General features: G+C 42.1%; 1 protein-coding gene across 4 annotated transcripts in view; it reads left to right on the forward strand.

The window, feature by feature from the left end:
- The window catches only part of LOC110532620 (proto-oncogene tyrosine-protein kinase Src), a 40150-nt gene continuing 14748 nt past the window's right edge, over positions 1-25402 (forward strand). For 3 of the 4 annotated variants that reach the window (XM_021616677.3, XM_021616679.3, XM_021616678.3), the window contains exon 1: positions 167-640. The gene's annotated coding sequence lies outside the window, so the exon portion shown is untranslated. Of the gene's footprint in view, positions 641-25402 lie in introns of all 4 variants that reach the window. The other variant, XM_021616680.3, reaches the window with a different exon arrangement.

Genomic DNA, 25402 nt, shown 5'->3' on the forward strand with positions numbered 1-25402 from the left:
GGTTGAAAGTGGGCCGATATAATCTTCTCATCGCAATAAATGTTTATGTTCCCAAAACTAGAATCTGATGCGTACACAGTGCACTAAGTTTTATACACTTAACGCTTTGCCGAAGACCAAAACGTCATAAAATGTCGTCATAATATATGCACTAACTGTTTCGAATGGGAAGCATGCGGACGTCTTTACCCCATCCTCCCCTCCTCCTTTTCACTGTTAATGTTTTGGTCCTGTATTCTCTTTGCTTGTGTGTGTGATAGGCCTACTACCCGCAGCAGTGAACGCAGTAGCCTAGATATTTTTCAAATCTATCCTTTGATTTCAAGGCATTAGCAAAGAGCTGGATACTCTCTCTCATAATTAGGGATTCAAATGATTGCCGCAATCAGACTGGTTCTGACTGCTGCCCTGATTCTCAGGCAATCCCCGTCTTGGTCTAGCCCGCCCCTCCGGTTGAATGGGATCCCTCCGCATCAGTTCGACCATCGGTTCTCTGCTGTGAACGTCGTCTGAAATCAGTTATAATTTTTGGGTTTACTTCGATGACGGAGTCTGTGATATTTTGTCGTTTATTCGATGAACTATTGCCCATCTGGTAAATAAACAAGCATCGGCAATACACTGGTTGGTACTCGTCAGGGTAAGTGACTTGTTATTTTTGTATATGATGAAACCAATGATTGAACATAAACAATGTATCCTGGCCGTATCCAAATACGTTCTAAACTCAACATTGCCGCAATGCTTCTAATGAAGCTGATGTGAAATATCTCGCTGGATCAGGGTGTTCGGGAGCGTCTTTCTAATCCAATAATTAATGTCTTAATGAAAGTAGGCTAATTGTTGCCTAACATTTTACATAGTTATTAAGTACCTAGTTTTATGATTGGTCAATGGAGTTCCATAGCTTTGTCCCATCACATTATTGGCTTTTCAAGTAGCTACATTCATGCCAAGATATGTCAATCAGCAATACACTAGTGTGTGAGAAAGAAAGAGAGAGAGATGTAATAAAGTGTAGCTATATAGGCCATAGAGCTCTCACCAGCTCTCTGCCGGTGACTATAGCCTACTTCTGAACTATGGGCTGTCATGCTCAGGATTAGTGTTCTCCTACTCAAGATGAGTCAACAAGCCAAATATTGACTCTTGCTGAAGCATAACATGTCTCATTTCAGTTTTTGAACATATACGTTTTTTCCTTATTGAGAATGGCTGAGTAAGGACAAAAAAAAATGGTTTTAGTGTTGACTTTTGGAAGTGGTATACACTTGATGAAGTAATAGGATCGCCTTGCCCCATGGCAATTGTATTTATTCAAAACAGAGTTGCCATAATCCTAAAACATACACATTACACAGTATGCATTCACTTTGTTTCCACCCCCATTGAGTGTTGTCTTGTACCTTATGATCTATCTGAAGTCTAGATAATGTGTGAACAAACAAAGGAAAAATCTCCACTGGAATTGTCTCTCTGGGAATTCACTGAGTTCATTTTAAAATCACAAAGAATGTAACATTTCCCAATGAATTATATTTTTGTTTAGAATGTGCCATTGAATTGGCCAGTACATTGTAAACTGTGGATGATTAGATGAATTGAAGTACACATCCTTAATTGAATATGAACTATGTCTCAGTTTCTGTAATGATGATAATATGTATCTGTTTCTGCATTATTGAGGAATTCTGTTGTTCGACAAGAGCATTCTGAACCTATTAGTCTCTGTATAGGCTAGCCTATATCCCTTCCCACAATCTGCTCCTCTGTTTCCAAAAATCTGACACGCAAACCAAACGTATGCTCCAAGGAGATTTAGTTCTAATGCCCAAAATCATACATGATGACGAGAAAAGCACTGCAGTGTTTTAGTCACACAATTTCATTTAAATGTGTTTATTTTGTACTAAAACAATGGGAGAATTCCATATGATTTTGCTGCTTTCTTGGCAGCCATCCTCTCTCTCTCTCTGCAGGTCTTTTCAGATGGCCTGTCAGTCATAAGTGTTTCATCAACATGCCTAACTGAATCTTCCCTGGTTGATGTAGACGCCATTGATAAAGGAAATGTCTCTTGGAATCCTTCGAAAAATGTCCCTCAGTGAAACCTCTGGAACTTTGTTGGCTCCAACGAGATCACTGCAAAGTGGCAGAATGTCCTGTTAGTTGGTGGATTAACCCCTTTGTTCCCCCTATATACTGAAGCATTCTTTTTGACAGAGTAGTACACTACACTGGGCCTGGCGGGAGTCAATGACTCGCTTGTTTCCAAAGCCTGGCGTCCAAGCCTTTGAGAATGATCTGCCTATGCAACAATTGTGACTGGCTCTGTTAAAATGTCTTTGTGCGCTTAATGGAAAGGGCATTTCGAGGGGCCTTGAGGAGTGACTATTACTATGAATAAAGTTTTGACCCTATATTGTTACCTTGAATTTGAGAGTTAACCTTATTTAGCTGTAGACGGCAAACACGGCAAATACAATGAAAACAGAACAGGCTAGTTTGCCTGCAAATATCATTTCAACCGAGTTGTCCCGGTTTCCTTCAGGTCAGACGAGGATAAATTAGTGTAAAGTTCTAACAACTTAATTGGCTATAATATCATGAGTAGGGGGGCTGGTTCTTGGGCCTGAGGAATAGGATTGTAGTGATGCACAAATGGCGGGATGGTGAAAACGTTGGTCCAAGTAGAACAGCACAATGTTCCCTGATGGCTTATTGAGGAGTTCTTAACAAACAAAACACTTATCTGATGCCAACAATGCCTAGAACATGCTCACTTCAATTTGGCCTTTGGATTTATAATTCAGTTACAGCACTCACTGCAGTTGTATTGGTACTTTGGGCGGCTGGCGTGAGGACTGCGACAGCCTCCCACTGAACTCATTGAATTTTTCATGTGACAGACGTACACACCAAACTTATGTCGCTCTGTCTGGCCCAGTTTTAGTACTAATTAGTGCCCAGTGATTTTCAAGGGCAGCCATTTTAATTGTGGGGGAGGGGGGAAATGCCACCTGTTCTCGTTCTCTGTTGAAATGGGCTTTGTTTGGGGTAGTTAATCATAAATGGTGGAAGAGGACTTATTTTTCAAGAGAGCCCTGGCCACGTGAGTTCTAACCCATCTTTAGGGCGTGGACGTGTGCATGTAAAAGGGAACCAGACTTATGACCTGAAGTGTACAGTATTACCAAATTTCACTTCCAGGTTACAGTCAGCTGAGCAGTGAACAGCCCACAGGACGTCACATGAGTTACATCAGAAGAATTGCTTAAGGGTAACTCCATATGTAATAGTCAAACCAATGTTAAATCGATATTTTTTAAGTGTTCAGCTTAGAAACGACTGTATATTATAATAAGCAGTCACTCACCCAGCCCTCTCTGCATGCAGCTATCTGATAGCAGTCACTCATCCAGCACTCTTTGCAAGACACAGTTGATGTTGGAAGTTTACATACACTTATGTTGGAGTCATTAAAACTTGTTTTTCAACCACTCCACAAATTTATTTTTTGGCAAGTCAGTTAGGACATCTATTTTGTGCATGACACAAGTAATTTCTCCAACAATTGTTTACAGACAGATTATTTCACTTATAATTCACTGTATCACAATTCCAGTGGGTCAGAAGTTTACATACACTAAGTTGACTGTGCCTTTAAACAGCTTGGAAAATTCCAGAGAATGATGTCATGGCTTTAGAAGCTTCTAATAGGCTAATTGACATAATTTGAGTCAATTGGAGGTGTACCTGTGTATGTATTTCAAGGCCTACCTTCAAACTCAGTGCCTCTTTGCTTGACATCATGGGAAAATCAAAAGAAATTGTAGACCTCCACAAGTCTGGTTCATCCTTGGGAAAAATTTCCAAATGCCTGAAGGTACCACGTTCATCTGTACAAACAATAGTACTCAAGTATAAACACCATGGGACCACGCAGCCGTCATACCTCTCAGGAAGGAGACGTGTTTTGTCTCCTAGAGATGAACGTACTTTGGTGCGAAAAGTGCAAATCAATCCCAGAACAACAGCAAAGGACCTTGTGAAGATGCTGGAGGAAACCGGTACAAAAGTATCTTTATCCACAGTAAAACGAGTCCTATATCGACATAACCTGAAAGGCTGCTCAGCAAGGAAGAAGCCACTGCTCCAAAACCGCCATAAAAAAAACAGACTACGGTTTGCAACTGCCCATGGGGACAAAGATCGTATGTTTTGGAGAAATGTCATCTGGTCTGATGAAACAAAAGTAGAACTGTTTGGCCATAATGACCATTGTTATTGTTTGGAAGAAAAAGGGGAGGCTTGCAAGCCGAAGAACACCCTCCCAACTGTGAAGAATGGGGGTGGCAGCATCATGTTGTGGGCGTGCTTTGCTGCAGGAGGGACTGGTGCACTTCACAAAATAGATGGCATCATGAGGTAGGAAAATGATGTGGATATATTGAAGCAACATCTCAAGACGTCAGTCAGGAAGTTAAAAGCTTGGTCGCAAATGGGTCTTCCAAATGGACAATGACCCCACGCATACTTCCAAAGTTGTGGCAAAATGGCTTAAGGACAACAAAGTCAAGGTATTGGACTGGCTATCACAAAGCCCTAGCGTCAATCCTATAGAACATTTGTGGGCAGAACTGAAAAAGCTTGTGCGAGCAAGGAGGCATACAAACCTGACTCAGTTACACCAGCTCTGTCAGGGGGAATGGGCCAAAATTCACCCAACTTATTGTGGGAAGCTTGTGGAAGGCTACCCGAAACGTTTGACCCAAGTTAAACAATTGAAAGGCAATGCTACCACTAATACTAATTGAGTGTATGTAAACTTCTGACCCACTTGTAATGTGATGAAATAAATAAATGCTGAAATCAATCATTCTCTCTACTATTATTCTGACATTTCACATTCATAAAATAAAGTGGTGATCCTAACTGACCTAAAACAGGGAATGTTTACTAGGATTAATTGTCAGGAATTGTGAAAAACTGAGTTTAAATGTATTTGGCTAAGGTATGTAAGCCTCTGACTTCAACTGTATCTGAAGCCCTGTGGCTGGAGACATTTGAATGGAGTATCTGATTGTGGTTCATTGAGTGGAACAGAACAGAGGAGGGACTGTCCTCTCATTCCTCCCAGGGTTCCAGGCTACTGATGCTAGTCACTTCCTGTTCTGTCCTAGAGTGCTCTGTGAACAGTGTGACCGGGCCCATACATCTAATCTCAATCCATCCACTGTTGCTTGGGAGTAGAGACGGGAGGGTTATCAGTCGAAAGGTCTTGTTTGGATTTTCTTCTCACTCCCACCAGTTCTCTTCACAAGAAAAGGCTCCTTTTCATTCAGAGAGATGTCTCTCTGTGTCTATGCAGTCACAGCTGGGCCACTAAGTCAAGTTATATGACTGCATGACTGCTTGCTGATTGCTTCCTCAGGGCCAAGGCTGACTTGAAAAAGAGACTCCTATCTCAATGGGACTCGCCTGGTTAAATAAAGGATTAATGAACGTTGATATTTATACTCAATCCTCTTTGAGATGCTGGACCAGCCTTGATCTTTGTTCCTCTCAGGGTCCCCTGCCTGAAAATCACTATATTGAAATGGGTTTTATGTAAATGTTGTATTGACAAAATGACCCCCTCAAGTTGGACTTGCTGGCCTTTTCCCTGCAGATGTAATCTAATTGAAGGCACAACACACTTTTTGTGTGTACTGATCTGAAGTACCATGTCATTATGAGTACACGAGGATGTAGGTAGATGACACGATCTCATATCTTCTCATTTTCAAGGGAATGGAAATTCCCACAATTCACCTTTCTGGATTGAGAGTGTGGCTTTAGTGTCTCTTGGAACAAAAGACAGATGAGGACTGCGATTCCTGTGAGGACTATGAGTTGGGAACAACCACTACAAGGCTACAGCAGGTCAGGGAGAACAAGGTAAATGGGAATTTTGTGTGTAGGAGGTCTAGGAATTTAATCAGTAATTTTAATCTAACTAGGCAAGTCGGTGAAGAACAAATTCTTATTTACAATGATGGCCTAGGAACAGTAGGTTAACGACATTTTTTCCTTGTCAGCTCGGGGATTCGATCTAGCAACCTTTCGGTTACTGGCCCAACGCTCTAACCACCTGCCGCCCCTATCCATCTTAAACTAAAAACCTTTTCCACTCCTCATAGTCCTCACATGGCGGTCAGGCAGGAGCAGTTTTCCTGAGCGGTGGCCGTAGTCCCCCCTGATGCTTATCTGTGTGAGTGTGAGAGACGCTCCCCGGGGTCCTCTTCTTCCTCATCAGTCTTGTCGAGGCTGCAACCTAAGGTGGGTGAAGAAATTCTGCATGCCGCCCTGGGTCCTCTCCAAATACTTCCGCTACACCATCGAGAGCATCACGGCCTGGTACGGGATTGCTCCATCCACAACCGCAAGGCCCTCCACCTGCCAGCGTGTGGTGAAGACGGCCCAGTACATCACTCCCACCCATCCAGGACGTATACTTGAAATGGTGCCTGAGGAAGGTATGCAGCATCATCAAGGACCCCACACACCCCAGCCACGAGCTCTTCTCTCCCTTACCGTGGGCTCGAGCTGTTTTGCAAGGAGGAATGGGAAAAAAATTCAGTCTCTCGATGTGCAAAACTGATAGAGACATACCCCAAGCGACTTACAGCTGTAATCGCAGCAAAAGGTGGCGCTACAAAGTATTAACTTAAGGGGGCTGAATAATTTTGCACGCCCAATTTTTCAGTTTTTGATCTGTTAAAAAAGTTTGAAATATCCAATAAATGTCGTTCCACTTCATGATTGTGTCCCACTTGTTGTTGATTCTTCACAAAAAAAATACAGTTTTATATCTTTATGTTTGAAGCCTGAAATGTGGCAAAAGGTCGCAAAGTTCAAGGGGGCCGAATACTTTCGCAAGGCACTGTAACAGAGGTCAAACGTTTTCTGTAAGTCTTCACAAGGTTTTCACACACTGTTGCTGGTATTTTGGCCCATTCCTCCATGCAGATCTCCTTTAGAGCAGTGATGTTTTGGGGCTGTTGCTGGGCAACACGGACTTTCAACTCCCTTTCTATGGAGTTTTCCACAATAATTTGCAAATAAATTCATTAAAAATCCTACAATGTGATTTTATGGATTTTTTTTTTCTCATTTTGTCTGTCATAGTTGAAGTGTACCTATGATTGATGACGGCCTCACTTTTAAATTGCATATTCAACAATTTACAAAAAAATTGAAGTTGAAATTAGGATTTTATTTTAGGAATAAGGCCTGTTTTACTTTTGAAGCCAGGAGGAGGCTAGAATCAGCTATATTTATTCCTTTACTAGACTATGGGGATATTTAATATATGAATGATTCCGCTCGGTGTTTGAGATCAATTGACACCCTTTACCATGGCACTTTGAGATTTATTTTAAACTGCAAAACCCTTACGCACCACTGCACTTCTTTATACCAGGGTTTGCTGGCCTTCTCTAGTCCATCGTAGGCTCAATCACTGGTATACTTTAATTTACAAAGTCATTTTGGGTTTACTACCTTATTATTTGGGCATTTTTATTGTTCAGAAATGAGGTGGGTACTCTCTTCGTTCGCTGGACTTTATCCTGCAAACTGTTCCAAATGCCGAACTGAATTTGGTAAAAGGGCTTTTATGTACTCTGCGCCATCGTCTTGGAATGCCTTACAAAATACTTTTAAACTGGAGGAACTTGTCCCAATTGGTATTTTTAAATCACCGATGAATGATCTTGAGACTGATTCCCTGACCTGTCAATGTTTTTGATTTTGTTATACTCTTGTGAATTTTTGGGTTTTACTAGATTACTTGTAGTTTTTCATGTTTGTCTGTAACTTTGTAATGACTTAGTGCTGCCTATGTTGGCCAGGACGCTCTTGAAAAAGAGATTTTAAATCTCAATGAGCCCTTCCTGGTTAAATAAAAATACAATTTGAAACAGTAAGGACATAAATTAATTAGGCCCTAATCTATGGATTTCACATGACTGGGCAGGTGTGCAGCCACTGAGGAGCCAGGCCCAGCAAATCAGAACAAGTTTTTCCCCACTAAAGGGCTTTATTACAGACAGAAATAATCCTCAGCACCCCCCAGACGGTCCCCGAAGTGAAGAGGCTGGATGTGGCAGTCCTGGACGTACTGTAAAATTCTCAACCCAAGTTAGCATGCCAATTGCACGCTCCCTCAACTTGAGACATCTGTGGCATTGTGTTCTGTGACAACTGCACATTTTAAAGTGGCCTTTTATTATCCCCAGCACAAGGTGTAATGATCATGCTGTTTAATCAGATTCTTGATATGCCACACCTGTCAGGTGGAAGGATTATATTGCAAAGGAGAAATGCTCACCATCAGGGATGTAAACAAATTTGTGCACAACATTTGAGAGAAAAAAGCATTTTTTTGTGCGTATGAAAAAATTCTGGGATCTTTTATTTCAGTTCATGAAACATGAGACCAAAACTTTACATGTTGCGTTTAAATTTTTGTTTCCGTTTATCTTCATATTCCTATCTGTTATTTCTTATTGCATTTCCGAGAAGGAACCTGCAAGGTAATCATTTCGTTGGATCATGCGTATCCTATACATTCGACTAATAAAACTTGAAATTTGAATTGTGTGAGCTGAACAGCAGCAGCCACGCCCTGTTGACTGGAAGCTATACAGCTACTGCTACAGCTGCATGTTCTGTCCTGTGAGGAGGGATCACATGCCTGGGGTGTATTAGTTAGTGCACACTGTAGCAAAACATTTTACAATGAAAAACAACCAAGCGTTTCTTATTGCGTAAGACCAGGTAGTTCCTCCCTGTTTGTCTGTTTCCTTCCATTTAGTGCCTAATGAACACAACCCTGCTGTCCTCTAAGCAAATGAAGTTTACTCTGGTCTTCACCTATGAATGGATGAAATTGGTTCATTGATGGGGCCCTCGCCCTAAAATCTGATATGAAAATGCTAGCCTCTACCGACTACCCAACAACCGGATGTTCCGGTTTTCAGGGGAAATGAAAAGAAAGCCTGACTTCCGCTTTTGGATGTTAACAAAGCCAAAACTCTTAACTCCTCCTCCACCTTTACTGGATTGGTGCAGAAGAGAACCTACCCAGACAGTTTAAATTATTTTTTCTTCTTGTAAAGACCAGTATTTTTACGCTTGTCACGTTAGGTTATGGAAATACTAACCAAGGCGTGGAGGAGACCTGTTATATTTTAATGATCATGCGTGACGATCACATTTGTTTCATGTAGGGAGGGCCTCAGCTGTTTTATTGTCATCTTGTTTATCTACCACTGGCTCTGCTGGAGAAGCATTCCAATCTGTTGCAGTTACTGGCAAGAGAATAGGTCAGGGCTCTCCAACCATGTTCCTGGAGAGACTACCTTACCGTCCTGTAGGTTTTGACTCCAAACCTAATCTAGCGCACCTGATTCTAATAATTAGACATGTATAGCTTAATCTTGGTGCAAATCTATAATGAATGTTTGTACTTTTGTAGAAAGGTAATTTATGTTTTTCTGACCTTCTATTCTGCTTAAGGATAGTTCTTGTCTCACTGAGGAAGTGCTCTTGGCAGCCTCAAAAAGAAGGAAACTTTTAATATTTTCAGACAAGTGACGAACCACACACTGTCGCCTGATTCAGTCGATTCTAAATCCAAACATCCACTAGCCTGAGGAAATCTGTTGACGAGAACAACAATCAATCTTCTTTTGGTTTAGTACTGCTTATTGGTTTCAGGAATGGAAACACAAAAGTTTTTCCTACTCTAAGATGTTGTGAAATGTCCCTGGCTGACTGTGCGGGATGTTAGGATGTTCTGTGATTGATTGTGGCCTGTGGCATCATGAACGTCTATCCACGTCCTGGGTGTAGGGTGCCTCTACCTGCTCTCAGAACATTCCTCGTAATGGTGTGTGAGATGGAGTGGTGTCAGGACTTGTCTCATTCTTCACTCTGCATTCCACAGACGTGACTGGGGCTCACACTGATATCACCAACCTGAGTGTACAGACACCTGGGAGTACACATACAGACATGTACATGCAGTGTTCCCCTAGGAGTTTTTCCAAAAGCAGTAGCAAAGTTAGTATGTGTGTGTGTGTGGGGCGTGGACAATGGGGCCATCTTCTTGGCCACAGAGACAAAATGGTGCTGTTGTAATGCACATGTTCTGCAATTCTACACATTTTGCCATGGGGCTTAGAGAAAATGTGCAGTTTTAAAGATAATTTCCTACAATTCTACACATCAGTGACAAAATCAATGTGGGACCCATCCCATTCCATTTGTTTGATTTTTGATTCTGCCTGACTGCCTAGTTTTTATGTTGGTGACTGTTAGTTCTCAAAGATGGTCCTATTTAAGAAATATATATACTCCATTACTTTTCTATATACTGTATATGATTTTAGACGTTTAAGCTTGCACTGAAAACATTATTTATTTGTTTATCTTATGGAGTGGTGGCAACGATTTAGCAGGGCAGCCCGCTACTGCTAAAGGAATATAGGGGAAACACTGACGTGTGTGTGTGTGTGTGTGTGCGCGCGCGCGCACACACCTAGCCTCTTCAATACACACACCTGCTTGTCTCATTCTTCATACCTGTAATGGAGACTAATATTTGAACTTGTTTTTTACACACACATGATTATGTTTAGAGTTGCTGTGAACTGCCATTTTACATCCATATTCTTTCCTGCTGGGGCTTCAGATTTCAGAGGAACATGGCGTTTTCTTAAATGGTAACAGTACTAGGCACTTCTGCCTAAATCAGAAGTTAAACAGTCAAAGCCCAGAGTTGGTGAAGCATGCAGCACTCCAGTCTCGGTGGATGCTGGCTGCTTAGAAGTTCCCTCTTTTTAAAATAAGATTAAGAAGAAGGGTCATTGAGGGGCTAGTTTATACTTCAAAGCATTTCGGTGCAGGTTTTTACACCGAGATTTTGACTGGTTCTCTTCTTTATTATCCTAGTTTCTGCCTCTGACATTTTATGTTGCATAGTGATATCATTTGAATCTGATCTGACAGTGTTCAGAATGTGAACAAACAAAACTATAGGGATGAAAAGATGTCGGCTTTCAATTCAATTTTAACCCAGTGAGTCCCACTGGTGTGATTTAGGACTTCAAACACCTTTTTAAACATTGTTTGTTTCAGCTACAGACTTCTGGGTTGTACCATTTTGGATTAGACTATTTCTTCTGTATCCGTTGGTACCATTCGTCTGTGTGATTAATGGGGGCTGAGCTAGAGCAGTGTTTTTGAGACAAGGGCAAGATCCCGAAGGGACGGGTCTTTTTTTACAGAAACGTATGTAGAGTCAGGAAGTGTTTGGTTTGAGCTACAAACTATTCATCTATGAAAGGCTGAGACTCTCACAAACATGCACCTGTAACATGTTTTGCTCTATGATGCTCACAAGCTACATGAGTCATTTGAAGGGAAGGGGATGTTCTACATACGTGTAGATCATAGGAAATCCCAGGACATAGTGTCTATAATACTGTAATAAGCTCACATAGTTTCTGTCACAAACTCCAAACTCCACACAGTTGGATAATTGGATATTAATTTCCCACTGAGAAAGCAATTAGTTCTTTACAGCATTCATATAAATTTACTTATCAGATTTTTGCTTTGGCTGACCTAATTGTTTTAATTGACATTTGCCAACAAAACTCATGAAAGCAACTATTTATGTCAAATTGTTTTGTGTTCAGCCCTGGTTGTCCTGAAAAGAAAAGAAAACAGTAAAACACTTCATTGTGATGCTGGATCAATAAGTCAGATAAATTAAAATTGATTAAGAGGATCTGTGTGCTTTCCCAATACTTAGGATTGACTAGTTCAATAACATTTTGGATGCTGGGAAAGAGAGGATGTTTTTTTCTTTTTTGTCATGTGCCATCATAGGTCGTGGAAGGAATTGGATTATTTTATTTCCATTTGGAAATCTCCTGAAAGGATTGGAGAGAGCGACAAGGAATGGGGAAAAGCTAAACCCTTAGAGGATTATATTTTTCTTCTGTCTCTCTTGCTCTTGCTCTCTATCTACTTGTCCCTCAAACACATGACCATATTTAGATGAAGGGAAAGAGCTGGGAAGGAGATGTGATCGTTTGGGGGTAATGGCAGAAGAACATAGGGTACCCAAACACTACACAGACTTCCATTAAGACTTCCAAGATTCAAGTGTGAAGCTATGGCAAAGCAGATTTCAACAATATATCAACCATTGTACTGTTAGTCTAAATATACCACAGTGGAACAATATGGCGCTTCTTATGGTCTCTATAGAACATAATACACACGCAAAGGTCACTGCAGTGCAGTCACATTGCTGAGGCCCAGATGCTTAAAGAGACAGTTCAGTTATACATTTTGATGAACCATCCCTTTAACCTCTATTTCAAAAAGACTTTACGGCGAAAGCAAACCATGCGATTATCTGAGAACAGCGCCCAGCAGACAAATCATTACAAACAGTTAGCAGCCAAGAAGAGGAGTAACAAAAGTCAGAAATAATGATAAAATGTATCACTTTTGATGATCTTCATATGGTTGCACTCCGAAGACTCCATGTTACACAATAAATGTTTGTTTTGTTCGATAATGTCCCTGTTTATGTCCCAAAACCTCTGTTTTGTTGGTGCGTTTTAGTTCAGTAATCCATTGGAACAAAGCGCGGTCACAACAGACAGACGAAAAATCTAAAAAGTACCATAAAAGTTCGTAGAAACATGTCAAACGATGTTTAAAATCAAATCCTCAGGTTGTTTTTGTCATAAATAATCAATCATATTTCAACCGGACAATAGCTTCTTCAATAGAAAAGGAGAAACAAAGGCGCGCTCCCGGTCACACGCTGGACTCATGTCTGGAAATTTCCACTGACCTCTCATTGAAAGTGTTGTATCTCTCTCATTTTTCAGAGTAAATGCCTGAAGCAATGCCTAAAGACTGGCCACATGTAGGTGAAGCCATAGGGCTCGTGAACTAGGCCATAAGTCTTTGTATGATAGGCTTTCAATGGAAAAACAGCCTTTCAAAATAATAGCACTTCCTGGATGGATTTTCCTCAGGTTTTCGCCTGCCATATCAGTTCTGTTATACTCAGACATTATTGTAACAGTTTTACAAACTTTAGAGTGTTTTCTATCCAAATCGACCAATTATATGCATATCCTAGCTTCTGGACCCGAGTAGCAGGCAGTTTACTTTCATCCAAAATCCCGAATGCTGCCCCCTACCCTAGTGATCCTTTACTTTCAGGCAGGAGAAAGTTCCTTCAGTCTCAGTCTCAGGCTTCAGTCTTTATATTTATCTGAAGATAGCAGCCATGAATCCTGAAGCCAGGAAACCGAACACGCTTTTGTATTAACTCGGTTTCACAAGATAACTGTAACCTAACCAACTGCTCTTTATATCTGTAATTTCTCATATATAGGAATGGCACAACGGCTCTTATAACGGCTACTTCGAAGCTGTCATTTAACACAACAAGATGATGAACTGCTGTCACACCTGCCCAGTGTCTTCCTTACTGTTAAACAGTAGCCTCTGCAAACTGTAATCTATTTTTAAGGCTTCACTGCTGTTCTGAAGCTGTCCACATAAGTTGTTTTTGTTTGTTACCTTTTTTATTAGTTCAGCAGTGATTATCACTTTTGGCACCCTCGGATTTATCTCTTTCATAGTCTAAACAGTTTACCTATTATCAGAAATGGAAAGAGTTGTATTTAGCAAATCCACATCTCGAACTTGTGTAAACTAACCAAGTTGAAGCTGAGGAAAGGATCTGAATTCTCCATGTCTGTCTCTTAAGAGCCTCTTATAAGCCACTAGGAATGGTACAGCACAGTCTGGGTTGGGATGGGATAGGTTTAGGCCTACATATGATTTGACATGCCCACTGAGGTCTAATCTGTGGATGATTCACACACACTAGAGGTCAACCGATTGTGATTTTTCAACGCCGATATCGATTTATCTGCCAGCTTCTTTGTAATAATGACAATTACAACAATATTGAATTAACACTTGTTTTAACTTAATATAATGCCTCAAATAAGTAATGAAACATGTTCAATTTGGTTTAAATAATGCAAAAACAAAGTGTTGGAGAAGAAAGTAAAAGTGCAATATGTGCCATGTAAAAAAGCTAACGTTTAAGTTCCTTGCTCAGAACATGAGAACATATGAAAGCTGGTGGTTCCTTTTAACATGAGTCTTCAATATCCCCAGTTAAGCAGTTTTAGGTTATAGTCCTATAATTCCTATAATAATTACTTCTCTCTATACCATTTGTATTTCATATACCTTTGACTATTGGATGTTCTTATAGGCACTTTAGTATTGCCAGTGTAACAGTATAGCTTCCTTCCCTCTCCTCGCCCCTACCTGGGCTTGAACCAGGAACACATCGACAACAGCCACCCTCGAAACAGTGTTACCCATCGCTCCACAAAAGCTGTGCCCCTTGCAGAGCAAGGTGGCCCAAACTGCTGCATATACCCTGACTCTGTTGCAAGAGAAGTGACACAATTGCCCTTGTTAAAATAAATCCATGTTAGCAAGCAATATTAACTAAATATGAAGGTTTAAAAATATATACTTGTGTATTGATTTAAAAAAAGGCATTGATGTTTATGATTAGGTACACGTTGGAGCAACGACAGTCCTTTTTCGCAAATGCGCACCGCATCGATTATATGCTATCATCAACCATATGTAGTTAACTAGTGATTTATGATTCATTGATTGTTTTTTATAAGATAAATTTAATGCTAGCTAACAACTTACCTTTGCTTCTTACTGCATTCAGGCAGGCTCCTCGTGGAGTGCAATGTAAGGCAGCTGATTAGAGTGTTGGACTAGTTTAACCGTAAGGTTGCAAGATTGAATCCCTGAGCTGACAAGGTAAAAATCTGTCGTTCCGTCCCTGAACAAGGCAGGTAACTCACCGTTCCTAGGCCGTAATTGAAAATAAGAATGTGCTCTTAACTGACTTGCCTAGTTAAATAAAGGTGTCCAAAAATACCGATTTACGATTGTTATGAAAAGTTGAAATCGGCCATTCCGATTAATCGGTCGACCTCTAACACACACACAGCTGATGTGGGACTTGTTTGTGATTCAGATCAGATGGGCTGGGCTGGGCTGGGAGGCTCACTGCAGGGATGGAGTGAGACTGGTGGTCTGCACTCTGCTAGCTCTGCTCTGCTATCGTCTTGCCACACTCTCTCATGTTGTCACAGAATAGTTTGAATTGTCCTCTACTGACTTTGCGATGCCTCTGAATCATGGTTGCAGAGAGCAGGGAGTGTGATAGAAGTTGATTTTCTCTGTTCTCGTTAGACTCTCATTTTGTCACATGATACTTTGTGATTAAGTATTTGATGTGTCCTATATAGAGGTCGACCGATTAGGATTTTTCAACGGCGATACCGATTATTGCAGGACCAAAAAAAGCAGATGCCTATATGTATTTGTTGTAGTTGTCATTATTACACACACACTATAGGCTAAAACGAGTCAAAATGAGGCTCAGTAGTGTGTATGACCTCCCTACAACGCCTGGGCATGCTCCTGATGAGGTGGCGGATGGTCTCCTGAGGGATCTCCTCCCAGACCTGGACTAAAGCATCCGCCAACTCCTGGACAGTTTGTGGTGCAACGTGGCGTTGGTGGATGGAGCGAGACATGATGTGCTCAATTGGATTCAGGTCTGGGGAACGGGCGGGCCAGTCCATAGCATCAATGCCTTCCTCTTGCAGGAACTGCTGACACACTCCAGCCACATGAGGTCTAGCGTTGTCTTGCATTAGGAGGAACCCAGGGCCAACCGCACCAGCATATGGTCTCACAAGGGGTCTGAGGATCTCATCTCGGTACCTAATGGCAGTCATTTGAATGCTGGTGGTTCCTTTTAACATGAGTCTTCAATATTCCCAGTTAAGCAGTTTTAGGTTGTAGTTATTATAGGAAATATAGGACTATTTCTCTTTATACCATTTGTATTTCATATACCTTTGACTATTGGATGTTCTTATAGGCACTATAGTATTGCCAGCCTAATCTCGGGAGTTGATAGGCTTGAAGTCATAAACAGTGCTGTGCTTCAAGCATTGCGAAGAGCTGCTGGCAAACACAGGAAAGTGCTGTTTGAATGAATGCTTACGAGCCTGCTGCTCCCTACCACCGCTCAGTCAGACTGCTCTATCAAATATCAAATCATAGATTACAATAAACACACAGAAATACGAGCCTTATTAATGTCATATGGTCAAATCCGGAAACTATCATTTCGTAAACAAAACGTTTATTCTTTCAGTGTAATACGGAACCCTTCCATATTTTATCGAACAGGTGGCATTCCTAAGTCTAAATATTGCTGTTACATTGCACAACCTTCAATGTTATGTCATAATTATGTAAAAATCAGGCAAATTAATTGCAGTCTTTGTTAGGAAGAAATGCTCTTCACACAGTTTTGCAATGAGCCAGGTGGCCCAAACTGCTGCATATACCCTGACTCTGTTGCACAGAGCGCAAGATACGTGACACAATTTCCCTAGATAATATTGCCTGCCAACATTAACTTATTTTAACGGAATATGCAGGTTTAAAAATATATACTTGTGTATTGATTTTAAGAAAGGCATTGATGTTAATGGTTAGGTACATTGGTGCAACGACAGTGCTTTTTTCGCGAATACACTTCAAATCATCACCCATTTTACGAAGTAGCCTGTGATTTGATGATAAATTAACAGGCACTGCATTGATATTTGCAACGCAGGACAAGCTAGTTAAACTAGTAATATCATCAACCATGTGTAGTTAACTAGTGGTTATGTTAAGATTGATTGTTTTTATAAGATAAGTTTAATGCTAGCTAGCAACTTACCATGGCTCCTTGCTGCACTCGTGTAACAGGTGGTCAGCCTGCCACGCAGTCTCCTCGTGGAGTGCAATGTAATCGGCCGTAATCGGCATCCAAAAACCAATTACCGATTATGAAAACTTGAAATCGGCCCTAATTAATCAGCCATGCTGATTAATCGGTCAACCTCTAGTCCTATAATGAGTAAAATGTCTGTGCCCTTGAGCAAGGCACTTAACCCTAAATGCTCCTGTATATCGCTCTGCATAAGAGTTTCTGCTAAATGACTAAAATAAAAAAGTAAATGATTAAAGAAAGCAAAAGGAGGAAAGTAGGGAAATATGAAAATGGTGAGAAATATCTAACTTTTTTGTTGCTTGATGTGAAGTTAACTTTGAGACTTCAACATTCACTTCTGTTTTGGTTCATTCAGCACTCCCTCCCCGACGCTCCTCCCTCCCTTCATGACGTCACAGGAATTGTCCTCTAAACAAATCCCCTCCTAATACAAAATGGCCTAGATATTTTCGAGTTGAGCCTCATTTCCAAAATGATTTCATATGTGTTGCAGTGAGATTCGGCACCGGGCATAACAGGCCTTTAGAAAAACCACGGACCTGGGAACCCTGCCAAACCAGTGGCTCGTTTGTTGATTTTCAAGTCATAAATATGTAACCTGCCTGTGGAGGGAGAGGGTTTTAAGACCAATCAGCCTCAGCCTTTTTTGAGGGCAGTGTGACTTTTTTATGGTAACACTGAATGGATGTTTTGTTTTGAAAACAGTTAGTGATATGAACTTAGATTGGGTAAAGCAGAAGTATCAGTGCTGCTGACACACACACACTTGAACAGTGGAAGGGATCAGGACTCACAGGCTCTGATCCTATTAAGAACCACAGTACAGTAGTCTCTTAAGAGTGAAAATGAAAAAAGGATGAAGGCTGTGTTTTTCTCTTTATCTGAGAAGCTTGCTACCGTTTTCTGCACGTTTCTCTGACAAATAAGTGAGAGCGTACAAGTGCATCGGAGCCGTTGCTTGTGGAATGTGAGGAATCATCTCCATGGCAACGGCTGGTGTGTTCTGTGTGGAGAGGTAAATATTGGCTCCACTAACTCCCCATTCTGACCTGGTGTCTCTCAGTGATTGGAGAGCAGAGGAGGGTCTCTTTCTGGGCTGACAGCCCTGCTGTCCTCAGTTCAACACTCACTAGCAGCCAGTGTACTCCTCTCCCTGTTGGTGGAGGTTTACCTTTGGCCCTTCCAAACATGGGAGAGCTATTTGGCTTTGAGTGTTCCTGGTTTGACTTGATACACACACACTGTCACATGAAAATAGTTTGAACACAACAAGCTTGAGAGTGTTAATGGTGTTTGTGGATGGACTCCATTGAAACTACACAGAAATAATTTGCCTATTAATGGTTTACTGGATAGGACGCGTGCATAGTGGAGGTAGGCTAGGTCCTGTTACCGAGGTGTAGGTTGGCTGAATCAAATAGAGGAGGGATGTGTTAAACACTACGTGACATTTAACCATTTCAAATCAAATAAAAATGGTCATGTGCTTCGTAGATTAACAGTGGAATGCTTACTTATGGGCGGGCCCTTCCCAACAATGCAAAGAGGGGAAAAAATGAGAAATAGTAGAAAAAATCTTCTTGTTTGTGGGGAAAATAAACGAAAAACCCACATTCTGTAACTGAACTTTGTTAAGGGCTATGAACCAGAGCAGCTCTCTGTCTGAGCAGGATAAGCACGACTTAAGTTACTTAATGAATTCTCTGACTGAGTCCAAGCTCTGGAGTCTGTAGGGGAGATTTAATGTCGGGTGCCTGCCCGTATTTAGCACACTGCAGCAGATGGATTTGTCTAGGCAGGATGAGATATGTGCTCGGCTGCAGTAGCTGCCTGCAGTGAGTATTCAGACTTAAATTGGTATTTTTCCTCATCAATATACACACAATGCCTCATAATGACAAATCAAAAACAGGTTTTGAGAAATGTTTGATACTTAATAAAAAAATAAAAATGACATTTACATAAGTATTCAGACCCTTTACTCAATGCTTTGTTGAAGCACCTTTGGCAGTGATTATAGCCACGTCTTCTTTGGTATGACGCTACAAGCTTGGCGCACCTGTATTTGGAGAGTTTCTCCCATTCTTCCCTGCAAATCCTCTCGAGCTCTGTCAGGTTGGATGGGGAGTGCTGCTGCACAGCTATTTTCAGGTCTCCCCAGAGATGTTCGATCGGGGCCGTGTCCGGGCTCTGACTGGGCCACTCAAGGACATTCAGAGACTTGTCCCGAAGCCACTCCTGCGTTGTCTTGGCTGTGTGCTTAGGGACGTTCACCCCAGTCTGAGGTCCTGAGTGCTCTGGAGCAGGTTTTCATCAAGGATTTCTCTGTACTTTTCATCTTTGCATCGATCTTTAGTAGTCTCCCAGTCCCTGCCATTGAAAAACCATGCTTCACCGTAGGGATGGTGCAAGGTTTCCTCCAGACGTGATGCTTGGCATTCAGGCCAAAGAGTTGAGACTTGGTTTCATCAGACCACAGAATCTTGTTTCTCATAGTCTGAGAGCCTTTAGGTGCCTTTTGGCAAACTCCAAGTGGGCTGTCATTTGCCTTTTTACTGAGGAGTGGCTTTCCCCTGGCCACTTTATCATAAAGGCCTGGTTGGTGGAGTGCTGCAGAGATGGAAGGTTATCAAAGCTCCACAGAGGAGCTCTGTCAGACCATTGGGTTCTTGGTCACCTCCCTGACCAAGGCCCTTCTCCCCTGATTGCTCAGTTTGGCTGGACGTTCAGCTGTGGAAAGAGTCTTGGTGGTTCCAAACTTCTTCCATTTAAGAATGATGGAGGCCTCTGTGTTCTTGAGGACCTTCAATGCTGCAGAAATGTTTTGGTACCCTTCCCCAGATCTGTGCCTCAACACAATCCTGTCTCGGACAATTCCTTCAACCTCATTGCTTGGTTTTTGCTCTGACATGCACTGTCAACTGTGGGACCTTATATAGACAGGTGTGTGTCTTTCCAGATCATCATGTCCAGTCAATTAAAACATCTCAAGGATGATCAATGGAAACGGGATGCACCTCAGCTCACTTTTGGGTCTCATAGCAAAATCTACTTATGTAATTAAGGTATTTCTGTTCTTTATGTTTAATACATTTGCAAAAAAAAAACTTTGAAAATCCGTTTTTACATTGTCATTATGGGGTACTGTGTTTAGATTGAGTTTTTTATTTATTTCATCCATTTTAGAATAAGACTGAAAAGTAACAAAATGTAGAAAAAGTCAAGGGGTCTGAATCCGGTCCTTTTAAAATATATTGTAACCAATGTTGTTCAGTTACATCTAGTCCTGACTCCCCAGATGGAACTTCATCACGGTATATCCAAATGCAATTACGGAATTGATGTTGATAATCTGGGGAGAACAAGCGGCTGGATTAGGGCTGCAATCGGTGGGCAGTGACGCAGGGAGGGCCAAGGCCAAAGCCTCCCACTTTTCCTGCTTTCCCTGGAGTAATTACATAGAGAGCATTAAGATGAAGGAATACTTCTAAGGCCTGATTTTGAGGGCTGGGTCTGAAAACATCAAATCCTTGTTTCCTCTGTCCTTGTTTTCAATTCCTCTCAAAGTGCTTTGGACGAGGTCAATGGTTCCTCCCTCGGACCTCATCCAATTAACTTTGAGCATGCAATGGAGGAAACAAGGACTGGAGAAAGCAAGGATTTTATGGTTAGTAAACTTTTCTGACACAGCCCCACTGGGGTATTCTACGATGCTAGCTAGATTTACTTAGGATTCTATAAAGCTAGCCACTTTCGTGTCAACTGTTATCCCGAGTTGAGTTGAACTCAGAGGAGTTAGTTCACCAAAGTTAGCTTGCTAACTCGTGTCATAGTACACCCCTCAGGTTTAATGCGGCCTAGTCTTTGTTTACTTGATGCCCTCCCCCTACGTTTACGTCATTTAGCAGATGCTCTTATCAAGAGCGACTTACAGGCAAAATTAGGGTTAAGTGCCTTGCTTAAGGGCACATCGGCAAATGTTTCACCCGGTCTGCTTGGGGATTCAAACCAGAAACCTTCTGGTTACTGGCCCAACACTCTTAACCGCTAGTCTACCTGCTCCCCCTCAACTCTTCTTCTCTAGAAGTTGATGTGTACCTTCCGCCTAAATAAGAACATTGAGCAATGACATGAAACCTAACCCTTCTAACCTCAGTTTTTGATGTCTTTCTCTGAATTTGATTCTTTAGCATGCCTGTTGAGTATACCTGTGGCTCAGACTTGTCTCCAGCTGATAACGATGGTAGTAGCCTGGGATGCAGGTCACATGTTATGTAACAGGACAGAGTCATTCTGTATGTTGATTTGTTGTCTAGAACCTGTGTGGTTAGATGTACTATAAGTTGCACGCTAAGAGAAGGAAGAAGCACATCTAGAGTACATGTTTGTGTTTCCTGGCCTGATCCTAAAAGCCTCAGTACAGACTGCAGAGCTGTCCAGGGCTCCGATGCATACAGCATATTAAAACAATGTTTGATGTCTGACTCATGCAAATGCAATATAAATGTGATGACTATCTCGCCAACCTGTTGTTCTGTCGCAGGTGTGATGGGAGGACTCTACTACGGTATGAAGGCTAGTGGATAGGATGGGGCTTTAATGTCAAACCTCACCACTGATGTCAGACTGACTGTCACAGCAAGGCCACAATGACAACTTTTTTTGGGGGGGGGGGCTCTCTTTGAAGTTCTGTCTCTATTTTCCCACAGGTGATTCTCCTTTCACTGGAATGAGAGTGCATTACTATGTAAATATTGGCTGAAACATTCTCACTTACTGTCAACAGCCTATCATCATTTTAGTTGGTTATAGGGGTTCAATCTTAGCCTGCACAAATAGAATCAAGTCTGTATGTTGTTTTATTACTTTCATAATATAAGAATATGTCATATGCTATTTTCTCCAAAGCGACTTACAAATGTGCATACAAATTCATTTGGGTGGCCCCAGCGAGAATCAAACCCACAACCCTGGTGTTACACAGGACCACTATTTATGAGTAAATGAAGACTGCTTGATGATCAAAAAGGGGATTCAGGTTTATTTTACAGAAACATTAACTGAATTCATCAGGGAGATGTTATTGAATGAATAGGAAATGTTCAGACAAAGAAGTGATTTAATGCACCGTCTTAAATAGATGAATGACACAATAGCTTTTGAATGGTCTGTTTCTTATTCAGAGATTAACATTGTTATCCTTTCAGAAGAAACATAAAAATGAGAGTGGGAAAAAAAATGGAATATACAAAAGACAACCTGGCAGCTAAATTAAAAGATGATTCCCCTGTTCAGCCAAAGCCCATGAGACTTGAAGGATTTTGTATCCGTTGCTGGTTTCTTGTGCATAATTAAGCAAATCCATCATCCCCCCCATGCCTTGTTGCCAGAGGGATTTTGCTGGGTTTATTTCTGCCTTGTAGTGGGTGGAGCAGGTGCTGAGTGCTTAGTTACCTCAGGCTTATTAGACCCAATGAGGCACAGACTAGACCTCACTGGTTTATCACACAGAAAGGCAGAATCTGGGTGGTATAGTTCTCCCTCTCTCGCCCTTTGTTGTCTCTCTCTGTCTGTCTCGCGGCCTCTCTCTCTCTCTCTCTCTCTCGCTGTGTCTCTCTCACACGCACGCGCACGCTCTCTCTGTGTGTTTCTGCATCTCGCTATCTCTCTCTCCCTTTTTTTTCCTTTTCCCGCCCAAACATGGTGGTCGCTTCATCACTTTAATTATTCATTTCCATATTTCCCGGTGGCTGTCATCTGTGAGGAGGCGGTGTGTGATGAGAAGATTTTAGTCGACCTCGTTCCGTAGCAAGCACAGTGTCTTGCGCATTAGCACAGTGCAGCCTGATTCAAACCATACAGTAGGGCCGAGCCAGCACAGTGCAGCCTGATTCAAACCATACAGTAGGGCCGAGCCAGCACAGTGCAGCCTGATTCAAACCATACAGTAGGGCCGAGCCAGATCAGTGCAGCCTGATTCAAACCATACAGTAGGGCCGAGCCGGCACAGTGCAGCCTGATTCAAACCATACAGTAGGGCCGAGCCGGCACAGTGCAGCCTGATTCAAACCATACAGTAGGGCCGAGCCAGCACAGTGCAGCCTGATTCAAACCATACAGTAGGGCCGAGCCAGCACAGTGCAGCCTGATTCAAACCATACAGTAGGGCCGAGCCAGCACAGTGCAGCCTGATTCAAACCATACAGTAGGGCCGAGCCAGCACAGTGCAGCCTGATTCAAACCATACAGTAGGGCCGAGCCAGCACAGTGCAGCCTGATTCAAACCATACAGTAGGGCCGACCCAGCACAGTGCAGCCTGATTCAAACCATACAGTAGGGCCGAGCCAGCACAGTGTGGTTCGGGTAGGATGTATATGATGTGAATCAGGCATATTGTGTTTGATTGCAGGGTTTGCTGTGAGTGTGAGCTGACAATAGACTTGTTTGACCAGTAGTGTAATCGAGGATGGGTGGAATGCCCCAGAGCCAAGACTTAGAGACTTTACTCAGCTGTCTGAGACATGGGTAGATTTGGTCAGATCTGACAAACAAGCTTTGTTGAAGTTTTGTTTTGGAGTATTGTGATAGAACACCACTGGCTAGATATTAATGGGATGAAATTCTGTTTTATTTTACGGGAAAAAAGGGAGAAAAAAATTTAATCACATGGTATTTTAAGCAGCTATTCATATTGGTATAGTCTAAAGCTGATTTAGTATTGAGAAATAACATGGTTTCAGAATATTCACAAGCTGTAATGTATATTTAAGCAATAAGGCACGAGGAGGTGTGGTAATGGCCAATATACCATGGCTAAGGGCTGTTCTTATGCACAATGCAACGCTAGTGCCTGGATACAGTCCTTAGCCGTGGTATATTGGTCATATACCACAAACCTCTGAGGTGTCTAAATGCTATTATAAACTGGTTACCAACTTAATTAGAACAGTTAAAATATATGTTTTGTCATACCTGTGGTATACGGTCTGATATACCACAGCTGTCAGACAATCAGAACTCAAACCACCCAGTTTGTAATGCCGAATAAATACCTGCGACATATCGTTCAAATAACAACTCCATCATAAAAGTTCCAGTTGTGTGAAATATGGAGGGTTTATTTGATGGAGTGAGATGGGAGAGGAAATGCGTTATTAACTGTGCAACCATTCTAGTGGATGAGACACACAAAAGACACAAAGACCAGCTTGCTGTGCCACCCGTCCTCTTTGTGTCTGCCTGAGTGTGCTCTCTAACCTGACCAGACTGTTAGCTACTTTACAGTAGAACTATCCTGTTGTACAGACATACCCTTGGGGGACATATCGACCGCCTCTCTATCCTCTTTGACCCCTCTCTCTACCCACCAGCCCCCCTTCCCTCTCAACAACTAGCCCCCGCCCACACCCTGACGCCGGCTGGACTAGAAATGTAATGAGCCCCGCTGGTTCAGCTTTTCTCCCTCATGAAAAGTGTCTGTGTGGGTGTTTGTGTGTGAGAAAGACGGAGGATGGCAAGCTAGATGGGCTGCTGCTGTAGTGTACATCTGATCCATAGGAATCTCCTCAGCTGTTTGATAAGCAACAAGAGGCTGGGGGCCTCCGTCTCCAATCTCCGGGGGCCTCCATCTCCAATCTCCTGGCTGCCTGCCAGGTGTGTGTGTGTCCTCCAACAGACGTGAAGCATGGATGGGTCTCACAAATTGAGAGATGGGTGTTATTCTTTGTGTGCCATACATTTTTCCAGCATGTCTTCAGTACATTGCAACTCTCTGAGAAGCTGTCTCAGCCTTGCTGTCTTACGCTTTGAACACACCAACAGCATCATTGCATTTTGGTACACCAGAATGACATTAATTTCCAATGAAACGCTGCGTTTGCCTTGCAGCATTGCATTGCAGAGGCAGAAGCAGTGCGTTCTGTATGGTGCATACGTTGGATTTATCGAACATATGCGTCAAAATGTATGTGTAGACTGCTTGACCGAAATGGTAGCAGAAAGTGAATGTTGAACTTTTGTTGCGTACATATGATGATGTTTCGTACTATTTTGCGCATTGATGCTATCGGTGTGTTCGAAGCGTTAGCCTAGCCTTGTTGTCTCAGCCTTGTTGTCTCAGCCTTGTTGTCTCAGCCTTGCTGTCTCTGTCTCAGCCTTGCTGTCTCTGTCTCAGCCTTGCTTTCTCTGTCTCAGCCTTGCTTTCTTGCTTTAGCTTAGCAGGCTTCCAGTAAGACATATGTCAGTCTGTTGAGTGAGACCAGTACCACACTAACTGACTGACTCCATAGTTAGATCCACAAAATTGAGGGGGGGGGGGGGGGCGGGCATTCGTGCGGTTAAGTCTGTTTCTGCTGTAAAAAAAAAGGTTATTACGGTGACCCCCGCGGTCATTTGGCTGACCAATAACC

The sequence above is a fragment of the Oncorhynchus mykiss genome, chromosome 9 (assembly GCF_057628025.1).
Source record: "Oncorhynchus mykiss isolate SJ-2025 chromosome 9, ASM5762802v1, whole genome shotgun sequence".
Taxonomy (NCBI): Eukaryota; Metazoa; Chordata; class Actinopteri; order Salmoniformes; family Salmonidae; genus Oncorhynchus; species Oncorhynchus mykiss.